At 39.5% G+C, this 18,532-nt stretch overlaps 2 protein-coding genes across 2 annotated transcripts in view; one reads left to right on the forward strand and one right to left on the reverse strand.

Moving 5' to 3' along the window:
• The window catches only part of Med12l (mediator complex subunit 12L), a 320,970-nt gene that overhangs the window by 149,151 nt on the left and 153,287 nt on the right, over positions 1 to 18,532 (reverse strand). The gene's annotated exons all lie outside the window — the stretch shown is intronic.
• The window catches only part of P2ry14 (purinergic receptor P2Y14), a 46,219-nt gene continuing 38,788 nt past the window's right edge, over positions 11,102 to 18,532 (forward strand). Inside the window, exon 1 of the mRNA XM_027391668.2 lies at positions 11,102 to 11,291. The gene's annotated coding sequence lies outside the window, so the exon portion shown is untranslated. The remainder of the gene's footprint in view (positions 11,292 to 18,532) is intronic.

An 18,532-nucleotide genomic window follows, 5' to 3' on the forward strand; every position in this document is an offset into this window, starting at 1 on the left:
GCTGATAGCTTTCTATGATCCAGGAGTTTCTTTACCAGCTATTCCTCTCTCCTGAAGACTGCTGTCCTGCCCACCACTCAGCCTCCTCTACTTCATATCCTAGGAATTAGATTCCTAGATACAAGGGACCTTATAATATGTAATAAACAATATTTGGCTAACAGGGGAACTGTGAATGAAAACGCCATCAAGGAGGGGGGAAGGCAGCATCTGGCTGCGAAGGACAAGTAGAAAGGAATCTGTGTCTGCAGAGATAAACTGCCTGGTCAGTTTCATACTGTGGTGAGGCTGGAATGTGGTGGGTTCAGAAGCTAGTTACCTTCCCTTGGGCTAAGCTCTAGCCTTATGGGACAGCCACTACTTGTTACCCTGTATTGGAACTGACATCTTGTGACAGCAGATAAAAAGCCTTTTAGAATCTACTGACTTATCAGGCAACTAGCTTCTACCGATCCATAAGCTAAGAATGCCATCAGATAGCATCTTGGGCCTATAGAAAAGCTTCCCCCATCTCCAAGTTTTTGTCTCCATCATGTTATCTGCCTCCATCATATACCTGCCTCCATCATCTATCTACCTGTCTCCATCAGGTAACTAACCTGTATGCACCTGCCAATGTATTTTAAACATGCCTTGATTTATGACTTTCTCTATTCTGTAAAACTATAAAAACTTAGTGAAACTGCTTCCACATTGAAACAGGAATATGGGTAACCTAAATCTGTGATCCTGGGATATGGCCACTCAAAACAGATTCAAAATAAACTCTTTTTGAGAAGAAGAAAGGAAGTACAGAAGGAGGAGGAAGAACCAGCAGCAGATGGAATGTTCTAGTTCTAAAAATATTTACTTCACGGATATGTGCCATTAACCCAGAAATTAGAAAAGATGAACACGCCCATTTCCACTTCCACAGAAATTAACTGAGAAATGAATTTAGGAAACATGCAAGGAATGATCACAGTATCTAAAGCTGTAAGCCTCGTGTGTATACACAGTCACTGAGGAATGGGCTGCCCATGCCATTTTTATTTTCAAAGTTTAGGAAGTAGAAAAGTCATTTTTTTAGTTTAGCATGTCTTATGTTTTCTTTTACTGGAGTTTGACCAAATCCACCACCCTTTAGCATCTCTTTGTGTCCCCTCCAATTATTATGCTCCCTTCTGTTTTCATGTTGCATGCATATACAACATGTATTTATGTATATAAATGGGCCTTTATAAATGTAAATAAACTCTAAGACTCACAATTGAGAGGAAACAAGATATTTGTCCTGCTGTGTCCAAATTATTTCACTTACTATAATGATCTCAAATTATGTCAATGTTCCAAAAACACAATTTTATTCATCTTTGTTGTAAACAAAATATACTGAATATATTATCAATCATCCATCTACTTGTTTATATAATTAGATTTATAGTTATCTAACCATCTATCATCACATTTTTCCTTATCTATTCATTTGATGATAGTATTCTAGGCTGATGCGATAACTATTGGTACAAATTCTACAACAAGGTGAATGTACAGTTATATTTGGTCATGATGAGCCATGTTGGCTTAGAGTCCTTCAGGTCTATACCCATTAGTGATGTGGCAGAGCCATATCTGTTCAATATTTACTTTGTTTACTTTAAGAACTTTTCTATTGATTTGAGGTGTCTGGAACAATTTTTCTTCTCACTGGCAGTGTTTAAGGATTCTCTCTTTTCCACATTTTCATCAGCATTTGTTGTTTTCTTAAGGACAGCTCATTTCATTTCAATTTCTTTTTTCAGGGTTTTACACTTCATATTATGGAAGTCTTCCAATTTATTGGATATGTTTATTCATAGGTAATTTTGAAGTTGTTCTGAATAGAATTGCTTCCTTTCTTATTCCTTCATATGTTATTGTTATACAGGAAAGCTACTGGTTTTCATTTGTTGATTTTTGCTTCCTCCTACTTTGCTAAAGGTGTTTTCCAGCTCTGATCATCTTTAGGTCTCTATTGTAGAGGATAATATCATCAACAAATATGGATGATTTAAAGTTTTCCTTTACTATTTATTTGCATTGTTTACTTGAAATATACTCATGAGAAGTTTAGAATTAAATCATTGACTTCATCTAACAATGAGACATAGCACTAAAGAAAATGCTAATATCCACTTATACCATAATAAAGATTATGACTTCGTATTGTTCCCCCACCCTAAAGAAATTCGTAACTATCCAATGCATAACTAACCTGAAGAATTGTTTCCAAGGAGCAGAATCTCATGGATTCTCACAGGAGTCAGCAAAGAATTACTTCCTTCCTCCAATCCTCACTCTGAATCTTACAGACTACATGTGACCCACTGTGAGGTGGAGTGCATGGGTTCATCTTTGCTTCAGCTACCTGGAGTCATGCTGAGAAAAGTCAAATTGCCTACATGCCCTCGGCCCCCATGAGCCTCAAGATTTTCAATCACTATAATTGGGGTTGGATTTAGGAGTTTAAAATGACAAGCTCCTTGTAGATTCAGAAACAGTCATTCCCACACTACTGTATCATTCCTCCAGGAGCTGCACAGGGGTCTGGCAAAGGGTATAAGGAGCTCGGCAGTCACTTGTTCTCATGTTTTCTTCATGAGCATGCATGTGTGTTACAGGGCTTGGTTCAGGAAAAAGTTATTTACTTTCCAATCATTGCACTGAAAAGTATACCTTGGCTTTGTGCCCTGAGTTTTTCTGCCAGTTTGTATATTTTTTATGGCATATCAGTCTTTGTCTTTTTAGGTCAAAACCAAGAAAAATGAAAACATGAACTGGATAACTTATGAAAATATTTACTTATTTGGGTTCTGCTATCAGCAATTTATTCTTTATTTGCAGTTAGATTTGACCTCTCATGGGGTATCATAGTAGAAAAATTTCAGTTATTAAATGACTTTGTGGGTTCACTTCTCGGGAGACTGCTTGATGAAATTAAAGAACAAAGACCGTGCAACTATTCAGACTTGGTGTCACTTGTAATGAGAACATCACGGTCTTAATTTCTTAACCCCAAAGTGCGAAAGAAGACTCAGTATCAAATGAGTTTACCTACTCAACATTCCAATCAAGGAAAGCAAACAAAATTTAAAACGTTCCACTTCAAGATGTAATGGTCTGAAATCACCTGGGAAATACAATCATGCTAAGATTAACCATCTTTATAATTGTTTCCTATTGATTCCATATGTTCCTTTTTCCCCCTAGACTTATTCTGTCTATATTCATATTAATTAAGTATATTTTATGATTTACAAAAGTTTTACTAGTCTCTGGAAACTTCTAGAACTTTGAAAATTCTCAAGGCCCTTCCCCAGAGTTTTATAAGCAGTAACAGTAACTAGGGAGAGAAGACCACCTGACCTGCTGAGCTGTGGCTGCTTCCTTTCCAGAGACACAGTTTTCATGCCAGGTAGTTTTACATGATTTTAAAGCTGCCTGTGTGTCATTCAGGCTCCTCTCAGTGACCCTTCACTCTTAGTCCTTTAAGTAACCTCATTAAACTCACTGTTCACTTAGCTAGTCTCAGGGTGACTCATCCCAGTGGACTGTTAATAGTGCTTATCTGGGATGAATAAATATTTAATCATGTCTTCCCAGGAAAAGTCACATAACAAATGCCCATTTAATAGGTCAAAATCCTGTAGTCTATTTTAGTTTACTGAAGAAGCTCCACACTGACTTCCACAGTAGCTGTCCCAGTTCACATTCCCAGCAGCAGGGGATCGATGTCCCTTCCCCAACATCTTCACTAGCACTTGTCATTTGTCTTCTTGACGACATTCATTCTGACTGGAGTTAGATGGAATCTCAAAGTACTTTCAATCTGAATTTCCCTGAAGGCTATGGGCATTGAACATTACTTCAAATACTCTTCAGCTCTTTGTATTTCCTCCCCTTGAAAATGTCTACTAACTTCATTAGCCTACTCCATGTTAGGGTTTGTGTTTCATGATATTTAATTCTTGAAATTCCTCACAGTATCAAGGTTTCACTCACCGATCAGATGGATAGCTAACAGATAATATTTTCTTATCCTCTGTGGGCTCTCTTCACTCTTGCTGCTACGTTTCCTTTTATTGCAGAAGATTTTGAATTACATGCAACCCCATTTATCAATTGTTGAAATTACTTCCCATGCTATTGGCTTCTTTTTCAGAAAACACTTGCCCCTAACTGTATCATGAAGAATTTTTAGCTGTATTTTTCAGTTTCAGAGTTCCAGGTCTGCCTTGATGTCTTTGATTCACTTTGAATTGATTTTGGTGCAAGATGAGGCATGTAGATACATTTTCATTGGTTTTCATGTGAGCATTCAGGTTTCCCAACACCATTTGAGAAGACTGTATCCTTTCTGGGGTGTGTTTCTGAAATCCATGCCAAAGACTAGGTGACTGTGGCTGTAGGTTTATTTCTGAGTCCTCTATTCCACCAGGGCCAGGCTGATTACAGCAACTTGGTTCTGAACTACAGCTTGTGATCAAGTACTGAGAAGTCTCTGCATTGTTCTTTCTACTTAGGATTGCTTTAGCCCTTTTGGGTCTTTTGTGCATCCTTAAAAATATTAAGAAGCCTCTTTCTAGATAAAGGCCACTGAAATTTTGATGGAAATTGCATTTTAAGGTATAAAATACTCATTTTCACAATATTAACTCTGTCAATCCAAAATCTGAAGAAACACATTTGGTCCCAAGCATTATCCATTTATATGAAGCCTAAGGTTCCCAGAAGAACAGGCTCTGACATGACATCACTACAGCAAAGCTCATCCTGATGTTCCTTCCTGGGATCTACTAATCCATGGCCAGCCTGCCTGCCTGCCTGCCTGCCTGCCTGCCTGCCTCCCTCCCTCCCTCCCTCCCTCCCTCCCTCCTCCCTCCCTCCCTCCCTCCCTCTCTCTCCTTACCTCCCTGCCTCCGTCCTTCTCCTTCTCACTAATATCACCCTGCCTAGTTTTTTGAGCATAGAAAGTTTCTTTTCTTGGGGCACATGTCCACACAATTATCCAAAGCTATAACTAATTGTCCAGACACAGGAGTGAGCTGAACAAATGCAATACCTTCCTGAAAGATGTTCTTCCAAGAATAAGGTCAGAAGCTTCCAAACAGAGAAGCAAGGATGCTGACAATCAGTGAATTTCCTAAATTACCTGGATGTTTTTGAGAACATCATCAGTTCCCTAGTCAAAACACCATAGTTCTACATCTGATTGTTCCAAAGTAGAGTCTTAACAGATCATGTAAAGCCCAGCCCCAAAGGATAGACCTAAATCACAGCTCCTGTATCCATGGCTCAGGGACCATCTCCAAAGAGCCAGGAAACCAGAAAATCTGCTGTGAAACACATTGATTCTAATTTGATTCCCTGGGAGTACAGGTTTGTTCCTGGGCATGAAAAGGAGGGAAAGCAGAACACTGTGGCAGATAGCATGTGAAGGGAGGAGCTGCTCACATGGTAGCAGGAGGCAGAAAAAAAAATGGCAGAAAAGAAACAAGGGCAAGGTGCATCTTTCTACAGCATACCCTAGCCACCTACTTCTTCCCCATCTACTTACCACCCCCTCCCAACAACACCACTGATTTGGTCAGAAGCTTTAAAATCTAATCACTTCACAAAAGACCATCAGCTGAGGAGTGAGCCTTACATCAGTTAGACAGCTGTTGGTTACTGCCTACATGTGAGTGCCACACAACAGATGGATAGCCATGCCTGGTACCAGAAACCTAGCCTATTTCCCTAGGCTAGTGAAGTCATAGATTTCACAAGAAAACCTACTACCATCTATTTACTAGACCAGCAAAATCCCTGATGACATTCTAAATCTTACCCTTATACCCACAGATAAGTGTAGCTCGTATCCCTCATTAAGGAGGCTTTCTTTACTGCAAATGGAGACCATCACAGAAAAGTACAACTGGAACACAACACAGAGATCAACCGACCATGGGAAGCCCATCTCCAGTGGATATATCTACATCACAACTCTTAGACGAGAGGGCAAAAAGATTGCAAGATTCAGGATACCATGAAATCTGTGAAATTGTCCTTCCAGAAATGGTTGCATAAACAAGATCTGAATAGTGACAATATCAATAGATCTGTATAAGGAGTAGAGGAAGTCCTGAGTTAATGTATGCTGTGCATGTTGGCCCGGACATGTCAAGGAACCCATAGCCACAGGCTCAGAGAGATGGCAAAGCCATCTTCAGGGGGCCAAGTGCAGTGCTGACAGCATGTGCAGAAAATATCCATTATAGTTTCCTCTCCATGGATATTAGGGCTCCCCTAGAGAGACTGTTCCTATGGCAATTAACTAAGCATAGTTCAACAATACACAATAAACCCTACCTCTTTCTTTATCTATATGCAGAAACTTCCTCCTTGTCCAGTTGTATGCAAAAACCCCACATCTCGGTTCAGCTGTTTATAATGAATACTCTGATTTCTGGGGTGCTGTGGTTTCTTCAACAGAGAGCTCAGTCTACCTGATCCCAGCTTTCCTGTGTGTCTGCCTGTCTTTTCCTCATTCCTTCATCACTTCAAATCAGATCCACGTCCCCAGAGCTATGTAAGGATGTAGCAGACATGTTAACTCGTAAGATGGAAAAATTCATGGAATCACAATCCAAAGAACTATAAGGCAACTGATGACTAATGGGAGGGGGAAATTAGCATATCCCAAGGTTGTTGTCTAATCCAAAGTGATTACGACTGAAACCCTAGACACATGAACAAATTATAGTTATATATTGATGTGGATAATTGGAGAAGAGGAGGCTATCAATTTGAGAGTGGGAAGGTAGAGAAGGAGCTGGATGAAGGGACTTAGGAGGGGCTTAAGGAAGGCAGAGGGGGAAAATACTGTAATTGTATTTCAATTTTAAAAGATATAACATTAAAAAAAAAGACCATCAGTTTTTTATAACACAAGCAGGTTAACACATGAGCCTGCCAGGTATACTTCATGTATAACCCATAGCAAATCTGTTATGCTCCCTGGAAAATTATGACAGCCAATTACACATATTAACCATGGCCTTCAAAGCACTAGGGAGAACTGCATGGGAGTCTAACTTACTAACTACAAGTTAGTAAGCAGAAAGCAGATGATCCAGAGACCAGTGTGATGAGGCAGCAGGTTCAGGAATTTCTCCCTGAAAGTTCCCAGAGCACAGAAAGAACTGTCACAAGACCAGCCCCTGTCTTCTTATCAGGAAGGTTCTCTGAGCAAGTACTCCAAAATGACATCCTGTCTCGAAACACATGGTCTTAAGAACACAAAACCAACAGATAATGTATAAATTCTTTCTCAAGAACATGTATGTTCATCTTCTACCATCCTAGGCTTGTTTTGTGCATTGACTATGAAAGGACCCAAAGGAAGGCAATGTTCCTAAGTGTTTGTGTGTCTGTGCCTAGATTCAAGTTATTTACATGGGCTTCCCTTCTGAAAGCAGAGCACTGTACTTCCCACCATCCTTGCCCTACTACCCTTCCCCCATTAAAACTACAACAGGTTATTAACTGGCAGCCCACAGTTGATATTTTCTGGTATACGGTACACTAGTTAGGTTGTGTTTCGGCCCCTAAGTTGTTAGGATGACACAGATTTGTAAGTACTGAAACTGGACTCCTGTAAGTCAAATCAGAGATATAAAAGGCGAGGACCAGAACACAGACTCCAGGAACTACTCTGCCACAGCTCAAATGTCACTTCTAGGCGCTGTGAAACCTGGGTGAGGTGGTGAACAGCAGTGAAGTGTGCATCTGTACTTGGAGCTGTCTTGAGTGTTGTTAGTAAAAACATAAGTGCTTACACAGGGCACGCAGAAAGGACTGGGTGTTCTCAATTACACTGGCTCAAACAAAGAGGAGGCAAAGAAGGAAGCTGGCAAGCTGTGTGTAGCAACTGAGTCTGTGGGCAGAATGTCAGCTCTCCACTCCACCCCTGACTCCTAAGGTTCTCCCTCTGCATTTTGCCACATCCAGGTCTAATCCTTACACTTCACGTTTCCTAGAATGAAATGGAAAAGTGAATAGTTCCAGTTCAAGGAAAACACAATGCCATCCCCAACAGCATCCTTTATTGGGTATGTTGAACCCTCAGGGAAAGTTGGGAAAGCACAGAGCCCTGGGGGAGTTAGTGGGTGCTGGTCAGACCTTCGGGAAGCAGTACCTCATGCAACAGATCTGGGGGGTCTGGAGAGCTGCAGATCAGAGTCAGCTAATGTCAATCACCCACTTAATCATAGAATGTTTACATATGGGCCACTCCTGGTAGTAACTGGCCTCTGGAGATTCCTGCTTTCGACTTTGCATCCATAAGTCTATTTACCCAAGAGACTACACTGCAGCTGATTATAAGAGGGCTCTCTCTGCTTATGGGTATTTTCAGTCCTTAGTTAAAGCAGCAGCCAGAACTATTTGGGTTTTAGGGAAGTCTGGAGAAGAAATGGGCCTCTGCCAGAGCAAGTAGGGAGCATCCTTCAACTAGCTCTGGTTTCAAAGGCCTGTGCCAGAAGATTAGTAGTGATTATGTTTGTATATGAGACACAAAATAAGTATCTATACCTCCCAAGGTGGAAAAATATGTATGTTTCGTGATTGCTCTTCCATCCACAATGTCCAAAATGCTGCCCGCGGCATAGAAAGTACATGGAGAATCCAGAATACTACTTGGTGTGCAGTTAGTGTGACTGCAAACACATAGGCAAACATTTTAAGACAAGCTGGGTGGTGATGTCCTTCTGTATGTATGTTTCTCTTATTGGTTCATGAATAAAATACTGTTGGGTCAATAGCCAATAAAGGCAGGAAGACAAGATGGACTAGGAGATGAGGAGAATTCTGGGAAAGGTAGGCAGAGACACCCACCAGAAAAAGGATGCCACAGAGAGACTGGGAGGATAGGATGCACTAGGCATTCTCTGGTAAAATAAGGCCATGTAGAAATATATAGATGAGTAGTTATGGGTTAATAATTAAGACATAGCTAGCCAGTAAGAAGCCCTAGCAATCGGCCAACAGTTTAATAACTAATATATTGTCCAGTGTGTTCATTTGGTGCTAAGAAGGGTGGCTGAACCTGGTGAGACAGGAAAATCCAGGGTGGCAGTGGCACATGGCTTTAATCCCAACACTCGGGAGGCAGAGGCAGACAGATTTCTGTGAGATCCAGGCCAGCCTGATCTACAGAGTGAGTTCCAGGATAGGCTCCAAAGCTACACAGAGAAATTGTTTCAAAAAACCAAAAAGAGAAAGAAAAAAAAGATTTTAAGGCAAAATGAATTGCAGACTTAAGCTATTAGATCACAATTGGACAACAGAATCTTCATGAAAACATTTGAAATGCAGGAGCCTTTGGTTATTCCTTGGTTATTCCTCTCTTGAAGCCTCTCCCACTGTTCTGATTTCTTTCTCGTGCCACTTAGTAAACCCACCTTCACTCAACAAGGAATTAAGAAGACAGGAGTCAATGAAAACCCAGTAGCTGATGGAAGCAGAAGCAAAGATCCACAGCTAAGCACAGAGCCAAACTCCTGGAATCCAGTTGTGGAGAGGGAGGAGTGATTAGCAAAGCAGTCAAGACCATGCTGGGGAAACCCAGAAACAGCTGACCCGAACAAGGGGAGCTCATGGATCCCAGTATGACAGCTGGGGAACCAGGCCCCCTGAAAATGGGTGTCAGTTAGGGGACGTGGGAAGTCTATGGGGCCTCTGGCAGTGGAACCAGTATTTATCCCTAGTGCATGAGTGGGCTGTGGGTGCTCATTTCCTATGGAGGGATACTCTCTCAACCTAGATACATGGGGAAGGGCCTAGGCCTTGCCACAAAAATGTGACAGACTTTGATGATCCCCCGTAGGAGGCCCCACCCTCCCTGGGGAGTGGATGGGGTGGGATGGGGGGGAGGCATGGGAGAATGGGAGGGAGAGGGAACTGGGATTGGTATGTAAAATAAGATTTTTTAATTTAAAAAAAAAAAGAAAAAAGAAAAGGTAAAGAAATGTAAGAGCCTCATAAAGAGCTTTTTAGAACAATGGCATCTTTTGTAGTCAGCTTCCGAGCACATGTGGTCTTCCATCCACATCCATTTGTCCTACATTCAGGTTTAATCAACCACAGATCAAAAATACTGGGAAAAGTAACTATATCTGTAATGAGCACCCATAGGCATTTTGTTGTCATTATTTCCTAAATAATATGCTAAGTTGTTTATATAACATTTACAGCATTAAGTATTATAAGAAAAAATCTAGAGATGATTTAAAGTATTTATATAAGAACGAATGTCAGTTATATGCAAATATATCACTTTATATAAATGACTTCAATAAATGTAAACCTCTAGATGACTTGAGCAGTGGCAGATGTTGTTATCAAGGCAGTTAAGGAAACAATCCTGCCATGGACACAAAAGGCTGCTATACTCTAGTCAGTGGGAAGGATACAGAATGTTAAAAGATATTATTACAGAAGCTGGAATGAACTAAAAATATAAATAACAGTGTAAGCAACACAGACCTATCAAAATATTAATATGTGATAAGTCCATCTGCAGTCTTACTCATGAGCTACTTGTCAGTAATGATTAAATGTGGAAAAAGAAACAACCAATAGTAACTCTTATGTAACAGGCATGGCCAGTGGGATCAAAATCATTACCCAAATGCTAAGTTTCTAGGGAGCTTCAATACCGCCCCACTCCTGAATCAGCTGTACTCTACAATCTCCTTTTGAGTGTGTCAGAAAGAACCATGGCTTGCTCTTTGTCTCTTACTACTGATTAACTGTCAATGGTGAAGTTTAAAAGGGGAAAATCTCTGTGGGTTACTGTGTGTGTGTGTGTGTGTGTGTGTGTGTGTGTGTGTGTGTGTGTGTGTGTGTGTATTCACCTATTGATAAGGAAGCATAGGAAATGTAACAAGAAGACAAAAAGTGCCACAGGGCAGGGCAGGGAGAGTTGGCCAGGCTGCTATTCGTATTACTCATGGGAGAGAACCAGCAGAGGCCAGCCTGACACCCACACCCCCCACCCACAGATTAAAACATCTCTGCCTCTTCCCTGCTTCCACTTTCTAGCCTTTACTGAGTTCTAACTGCCCTGATTCGGTGACAGCCGACCCATTAGCTCGTGGCTTCTGTCAAGTTCCTGATTTTCTTCTCTTCTTGAAGATGAGGAAGAGCAGTTTAAGTGTCCTCTGGAACCTACACTGAGACTTATACCAAAATGAGTGTGGTCTGACTATCATTTCAGGAGCCAGAAACAGGTAAGGAAATTCTGGGTGTAAGAATGGAAGAATGGGTCTTGGGCAGGGTAACACTGGACAATCTTCACTGATGTTTTACTAGTAAAGTCAGTTTGTGTTTGAAAATTGTAATTGATTGGAATGCTAAATATTTGTCAACGATAACTTGGGGATCCAAACACTAAGTTTTATAATTGGTAATTGTCTGGGATTCCCAGTTGTGTTTAACATGTCTGCAGTAATTTAAAAGAAACCTGTTTCAAAAGTGTCTGTCCGGAACATTTCAAAACCATGTGAAAGGGCACTGAAATGGCTTCTCAAAAGTAAATCCACTGTCACATTTCTTCTTTTAAAACTTCTCACTGTGAATAGTTTCTCCTTTTCTGCAACTGGTTACATATGCAGATAACAAATTTGTGTCTGTCTGAACATATATTTACACAGTCAGAGCTTTTAGCTTGATCCTTCTTGGGAAAGTTAACCCTAAAAACACCTTATACAATATGCATTTGTTCTTAAAGAGGCATAAAAGCCAAAAAAAAAAGCTATCCTATATATAGCAGAAGTTTATATTCATTAGATACTAATTTATACTCTGTAACTAATCAGCTTAATTACTTAAAATACTTGAACAATTTTCAGTCCCACACATAGGACTGAGCATGGATCTACAGTATCAGGAGACTCAATGAGGACATGCAACCCACCCAGGGTATACTGTTTTTGTTTTGTTAATTGTGAGGTTTTGTTTGTTTGTTTTGTTTTGTTTTTTGAGGAAATTAATTCCATTGAGAAAATTACTTAAAAATAAGAGTAAAGAAAAAAATAATTTATAAGCTTATCTTTTTAAAATACACAAAATCAAAAATAAATTTTAGGACTAAATATTAATTTAAAAAAGAAAACAAGGCATGCACTAAAAATATCAAAGTAACACCTTAAGTTCTACAGACACATAAAATGTCATACTTTAATAGCATTTACAAATACATACAAGCACACACATACAATCATAGATACATATTTAGAAATACTGTCATGCCTGTTAAACCCAAGGAAGAAGTTACGGGATACCAAGGTACTCAAAGCATAAAGACCCAATTAGGGGAAGTCGGCAGTGTAGGAAATGAACGACCATTTACTGGCATGTAGCAGGAGCACTTCACAGAGGAAGTGGGAGCTGAAGGACTACCTAGATGGAAGGCAACAGCGCTGATCTCACCAGCAGCCACAATCCCCCTGCACACTAAGAGGCTGGCATGGCTGCTGTTCTAGGATTTCTATCAGCCCCATCATGGGATGGTTTCACTTGCTTCCTGTTCTGCTTGATAACCTACCTGTCACCCACTGGTCAGCATGTCAATCCCCTTAGTTATGTATTTTTAGGACTTTTTTTTTTCCATTAAATTATCACTGGCAACTTTAAAAGAAAGAAACACAGCAAGGAGGACATAATAATAAGGGGAAATGTCTCTCAAAGCCAGTATAATAAAGGACAAAGAACTCTGAAACAGTTAAAAGTTATATAAGCAACAAGGTAATCAGTAGCCATCCTAAGTACCTGATCTACCAAGCTCCCTAAACCCCATTCCTATTTTCTGAGCCACAAAGCATCAATTCAGATAATATCTGTGAAGTCATTAACCACATAATGTATGAAGAAAGTTTAAAGTAAGTGAGGGCTAACACTGCTGCTTTTAATGTTTTCGCTTTTAATGTTTTCACAAAGGTTAGCATCATTAGAAAGAATATAACTATACAACAGACCATTAGAAAACATAATCCAGAGGTTCCAATACAACACCATTGAAGATTAAAAGTTAAGAGAGAACAACAGGCAAGAGGTTTTTCAAACCTTAGTCCACAAGTGACTTACCTAGTACTTAACTGCAACACCTAACCCTAGGTATACCTCTGCAGATTCCCAATTCTTTTTATTTTAATATTCAAGAACAAGGAATACCTGATGCTGCTGAAATTTGTGATCTGAGGTCCCTTTATTCCCAACTGACATTAACAGTCACATGTGCTTACTAATAGGCTGCCTACAAGTGTCTCAGTCAATCTGTTACCAAATAAATAAATGCTTAGAGAGCAATATGCTCCAGAGCCTCTCCATTTACACCACCAACTGTGATGGGCTTAGGGACTGCACTAGTCTTTAGCACAAGATGAGTGCAGAAGAAAAGCAACAATGGCCAAGACTCTTATCACAGACTCAAGAAGCTTCTGAAGTCAACTGCTGAACACAAGAGCAACAATGGTTTGGAAACAATGCTCCCTCTAGTGAATGCTTTTAGAAGGTTTTTCTAAGACTTGTTGAGGCTTTTCGAAGCCTAAAGCTTTGAGAATGCAGAAGTCATGTTAATTGCACAGGTCCCTGCATTCCCCTCAAGTTAGTAGCAAATAGTTATCTTGATCTCTCAGAATGAGCAGACTCTATAACACAAAGAACAAACCAGTCTGAGGAGATCTATGACACTAGCACAAGCATTCTGTCATGGGCATCTATGCTTAAAAAACACTGTCTAGTGGAGGAGAGGAAACAGAAAGAACTAAAAATTATAACAACTGGAAATCAGAAGTTCAAGAGAGCCAAGTCTGTTTTGGTCCTATCCAAAGATAGGCCCATGAACTACACTAGTGAACTTATTTGACGTGCAAATACTTGACACAACCCTCTGAATCAGAAACTCAAAGGATAGAGCTTGGCAGCCTATGTTTGAACAAGTCCTTCTGTAATTTTAAAGCACAAAATTTGAGCTCCACCAAGTAGAATGGTCATACAAATAATATACATTCCTGTTACCTGGACAAATTTAATGCTCTCTTTGTATTTCAAAGTGGCCTGGTCACCTTATGTCAAACTGAGTGCTTTAGTTAGAGACAAAGTACTGCTTGGGATTTCAAATTAGCTGTAATTCTACTGTTACATCCATAGACCCTTATGAACGTCAAAAAGCAGTACTTCCTCATGAGAGTCTGGGCATATCAGTTTAAAATAACCAATCACGGCACAAGTATACTACCTTTACAAAAAAAAAAAAAGTAGAAATAAAGTGAGTAAAATCTAGTTTAAATTTTCAGCATCCTAAGCAACATTATGGGCAACATATAATACAGAAGTTTCCTCTCTAACACATAATCCCACCAAGTCTTTAAAATTCCCTTTATTAAATCTTCTGGCTCCTCCTTATGGCTCAGATAGCATCCTACAAAAGGTCATCACTGGGAAGTAAATTACTTATCCTTCTAGTAACCACTTGGCTGTAATAATTCACAGGAAAACCAAGTTTCCCACGAGGCTTCCCAGTCCTGAAGCCACTGCTTTGGTACCTAATCAATTTCTGTTTCCTTTGAAAACTTCCGACTTTACTCAGCCTAAATTAAATTGCCAACCTTTCATTCTCCATGGGAGTTAGCCATCTGCTCTTTGTGAAAAGCATCAAATGGCTTCCATGTCATGTTCTGACTGCTCATCCTTCTGATAAGAGGAGGTTGGTGGCTTCTGTCCAATTATAGAACATCTGCTGTTGATATCAAAGGGAAAAGGATCAGCTAAGAGACATATGGGCCCAGAAGAAGTTCTATATGTTGGTGCACTCACTATGGCAAGGAACTGGATACTTGGTTTTCCAGGATCACAAAAACAATTTCTAATACATCACACAGGACCACTGAACTCTATTGTGACTTAAAACCACACGGGAAATATGCCCAACTTTTCTTTTATAATGGGAGAGATACCTAGTTGGAAAGGCCTCACATGTTGGTTGTGGGATTTTCCCAGGGTGAGCTCACAAAGGTTTTATCTAAGGAACATTACCATTCTGCAAGAAAACATGGACAAAATCCTCCTCTTTTTTTAATTTAAATTATTTGATTACTACTCATATTTACATATCCATCCTGCCCCATTCCTTCAACCGCCCATCCTCCCATGTTACCCACCAACCCCCTCAACCCATCCCCCAGCTCCTTCCTCCCCAGGGATAGTGAGGCCCTCCACTATGGACCTTCAAAGTCTGTCATATCCTCCTCTTATTCGAAGGATATTGAAGGAATTAGATTGATGTTCACTCAATAAACACTGATTTCTTACCACATGACAGGCACAATTCTAGATGCTAGCAATACTCTGCATGAAGCAGTTTCCGCTGAACCCCATTCTAATGGGTCATGTCATCAAGACCTTACTTTTAATATAACCACTATTCTTATTCTAGTACTAATTTTTTGAAGTCAGGTCAATGATCTTTTAGCGCATAATTTCTTAGGGTATATTTTTACCAACTTTAGAGAGATTGTGAGGATATTCTAATTTCACTAGAAGCCAATAAGTATTTGCTGGCTTGTCCTACCTCCCTAATCTAACCCTGATGGGAGCTTACAGCACTGCATTTACTAATAACCCAAAGAAAATCTAGAAAATGGGACTTGGTATTCAATGTTCTCTTCCTCTCCTGCCTCCTGAAACTGTCTTTCTGCCTGCAAGTACCACCTTTACAGAAGTGAAAACAGGAAGGGAAAGGATGAGTTCTGACATGAAAAGAAAACCTAGGGCCAGGTGTCCTTGTTATCACCAAGTCTGGGATGAGTTTGAATGCAGCAGCTGTGCTTTTAACTGGTGCCACTAACACAGACTGGTTAAGTGAAAACATAGATTAAGTAACCAAAAACACATGGCTGAAGAGAATCATTTCTGGAAAACAAATATTTTTTAAATACAATTTTATACTCTGTGTGTGTGTGTGTGTGTGTGTGTGTGTGTGTGTGTGTGTGTGTGTGTGTGTGTGTGTGTGCGCGCGCGCGCGCGCGCGCGCAAGTATGGATGAACTACATGAAGGTAAGAGAACAACTTACAGAAGTCAGTTCTCTCCATCCACCATGTGGGTTCCAAGGATAGAACTCAAGTCAACAGGATTGGTAGCAAGCTCACAAATTCACTGAGCCATTTTGCCAGCCTTTAAATACATTATTTTAACTTTGAACACACAGTACCATTAATGCTCAATCTTTTGATATTGTGGCAAAGCCTTTTACTGACTAATTACAGGTCTGCACTGATTTTCTTTTGTTCAGATGTAGCATAGTGCCAGTCCTGTCTGGTTTCTTAGTCTATTTCAAATAGTGAGAAAAGTTTAAGCAACTAAGAAGCCACATGAGTAAAATAACTCAGACTCAGATTAGATTTTCAGTCCTTGAAGAGAATTAACTCTGTTCATAATAGTTAAGTTTCCCAGACAATGGGTGGAAATAAGGAAAAACCTTACACCAAACTGGCACAATAATCTGAAGTTTTATCTAAAGCCCTTCTCTGCTGAGCCACCTTGGAAGAAGCTGAGGTATGTACAGTCTGAGCTCTCAGAGAAAGGCAGGCTGTGCAGAGATGTTGGGTTTTGAAGGTGCACAGGTGTCCTGTGCTTCCTATGGCAGGAAGTCATCCCCTATGCAAAAAACAAAACAAAAAACCAAGGAACAGAACAATCATAAGGGGTGTGCATTCTGGAATCAGATCCTCTAGTTTTAAATCCTGACTATACCACTTAGTTTGACACAACCTTCATGGAGCTACTTAATGACTCCATGCCTCATTTTCGTCACCAAGGTAACAAGCAGAATAAATGAGTTAATACATAATAGCCCAGAACAATGACTGTATAACATAAGAAATCAACCCAAGGGGCTGGAGAAATGGCTTAGTGGTTAAGAGCACAGAATGCTCTTCCAGACAACCTGAGTTCAATTCCCAGCACCCACATAGCAGCTCACAATTGTCTGTAACTCCTGTTCCAGGGGAGCCTATGTCCTCAAGCAAACAAATGTGCAGGCAAAACACCAATGTACATAACATAAAAATAAACAAAATATTTTTTAAAAAGAAAGAAAGTAATCAATACAAATACACACTGATGCCACCATTTTCTTTCTCAGTAAAACAGTGTAGCAGCAGTCTGATGATTGTAAAAACAAATGAAACCAAAATCATAAAATCAAATTATTTCTGATTGCTCGTTTTATTCATTTTGTAGTAATTATCATCTGTCTGGAACAAAATTAAATGTTAAAAAAATAGCTATTAATGCGAAAATCCTACAGCATATATTTATTGCAAATTTATACATAAAAGATATCTCTTTCTAAACATCTGTCACAATTCAGACAAATTACCTTCCCTAACAAAGCACTTTATGAAAAAAATACATGGTATAATTTGGAAAAACTTAATATTACACTGTGGTGCTAAAACAGGAGATCAGAACAAGGAACAAGTTGTGAGTGTTTTAGCTCAAAAGTGGGAAGTATAAAATGATAGACTGACATATGATTTATGGGAATTACACACTTAGCAAACAAATAAAACATCAATTAATGTTCTTAATGACCCCCAAACACAGCTTGTTTTATTTTGACTAGAGGGCTTGGCCTGATTTACAATATTGTCTCTTTAATCCCTGATAACATGTACACATTTGCTCCTTCAAAACCCAACATCTCTGTACACTCACTCCGCCTTTCTCTGAGAGCTCAGGTAGTACATACACCCCAGAGTCTCTACCATCTTTCAAATTTCTGTAGCACTTACAAATGATTTGCTATCTGGTCCAAGATGTGACTTTGTGCCTACTTTAAGTTATGGTATAAACTATCTACCAAGAGACACATAGAAAACATATAATTCAAAGAAGTTAGACACCTTGTAATCACTACCCCAGATTATGATAAAAAAAAATATCACAAGGACTGGAGAGTTGGGGAGAACTTGCCTGGCATGTACAGGTACTGCCAAAAGGGAAATTAAAGTCATCACAACAATCCCATGGGTCTTTCCCAGAACAAGCCTCTATTCCATACCACTTTCTATCACCCAGCTTAGTTAGCATGCAATCACTCTGCATTTAACTGTTACCACACAGCATCTAGCCTCTTGTGCCTCCTTTCTTCCACTTACTATGTATTGAGATTTAACCAATTTGCTGACATGTTCTGCTACTATGTAAAGATTCCCCTTTTTATCCTATTAATGAACATATGGGTTACTTCCAGTTGAAAGCTTTAACGGGCAAAGTTTTTACAATCATTTTAATCTTTTTTTTTTTTTTAGATAACATACACTTTCATTTCTCTTATATAAAAAGGGGTAAAATTATCAGGTTATATGGTTATGTGTTTAACTTGATTACAAGTCACAAAATAGATACACTATTTTACACTCATAACTAGATAGACATTATCAATATTCAATTTCCTTGTCAATTCTT

This window comes from Cricetulus griseus (assembly GCF_003668045.3).
Source record: "Cricetulus griseus strain 17A/GY chromosome 1 unlocalized genomic scaffold, alternate assembly CriGri-PICRH-1.0 chr1_0, whole genome shotgun sequence".
Lineage (NCBI taxonomy): Eukaryota > Metazoa > Chordata > Mammalia > Rodentia > Cricetidae > Cricetulus > Cricetulus griseus.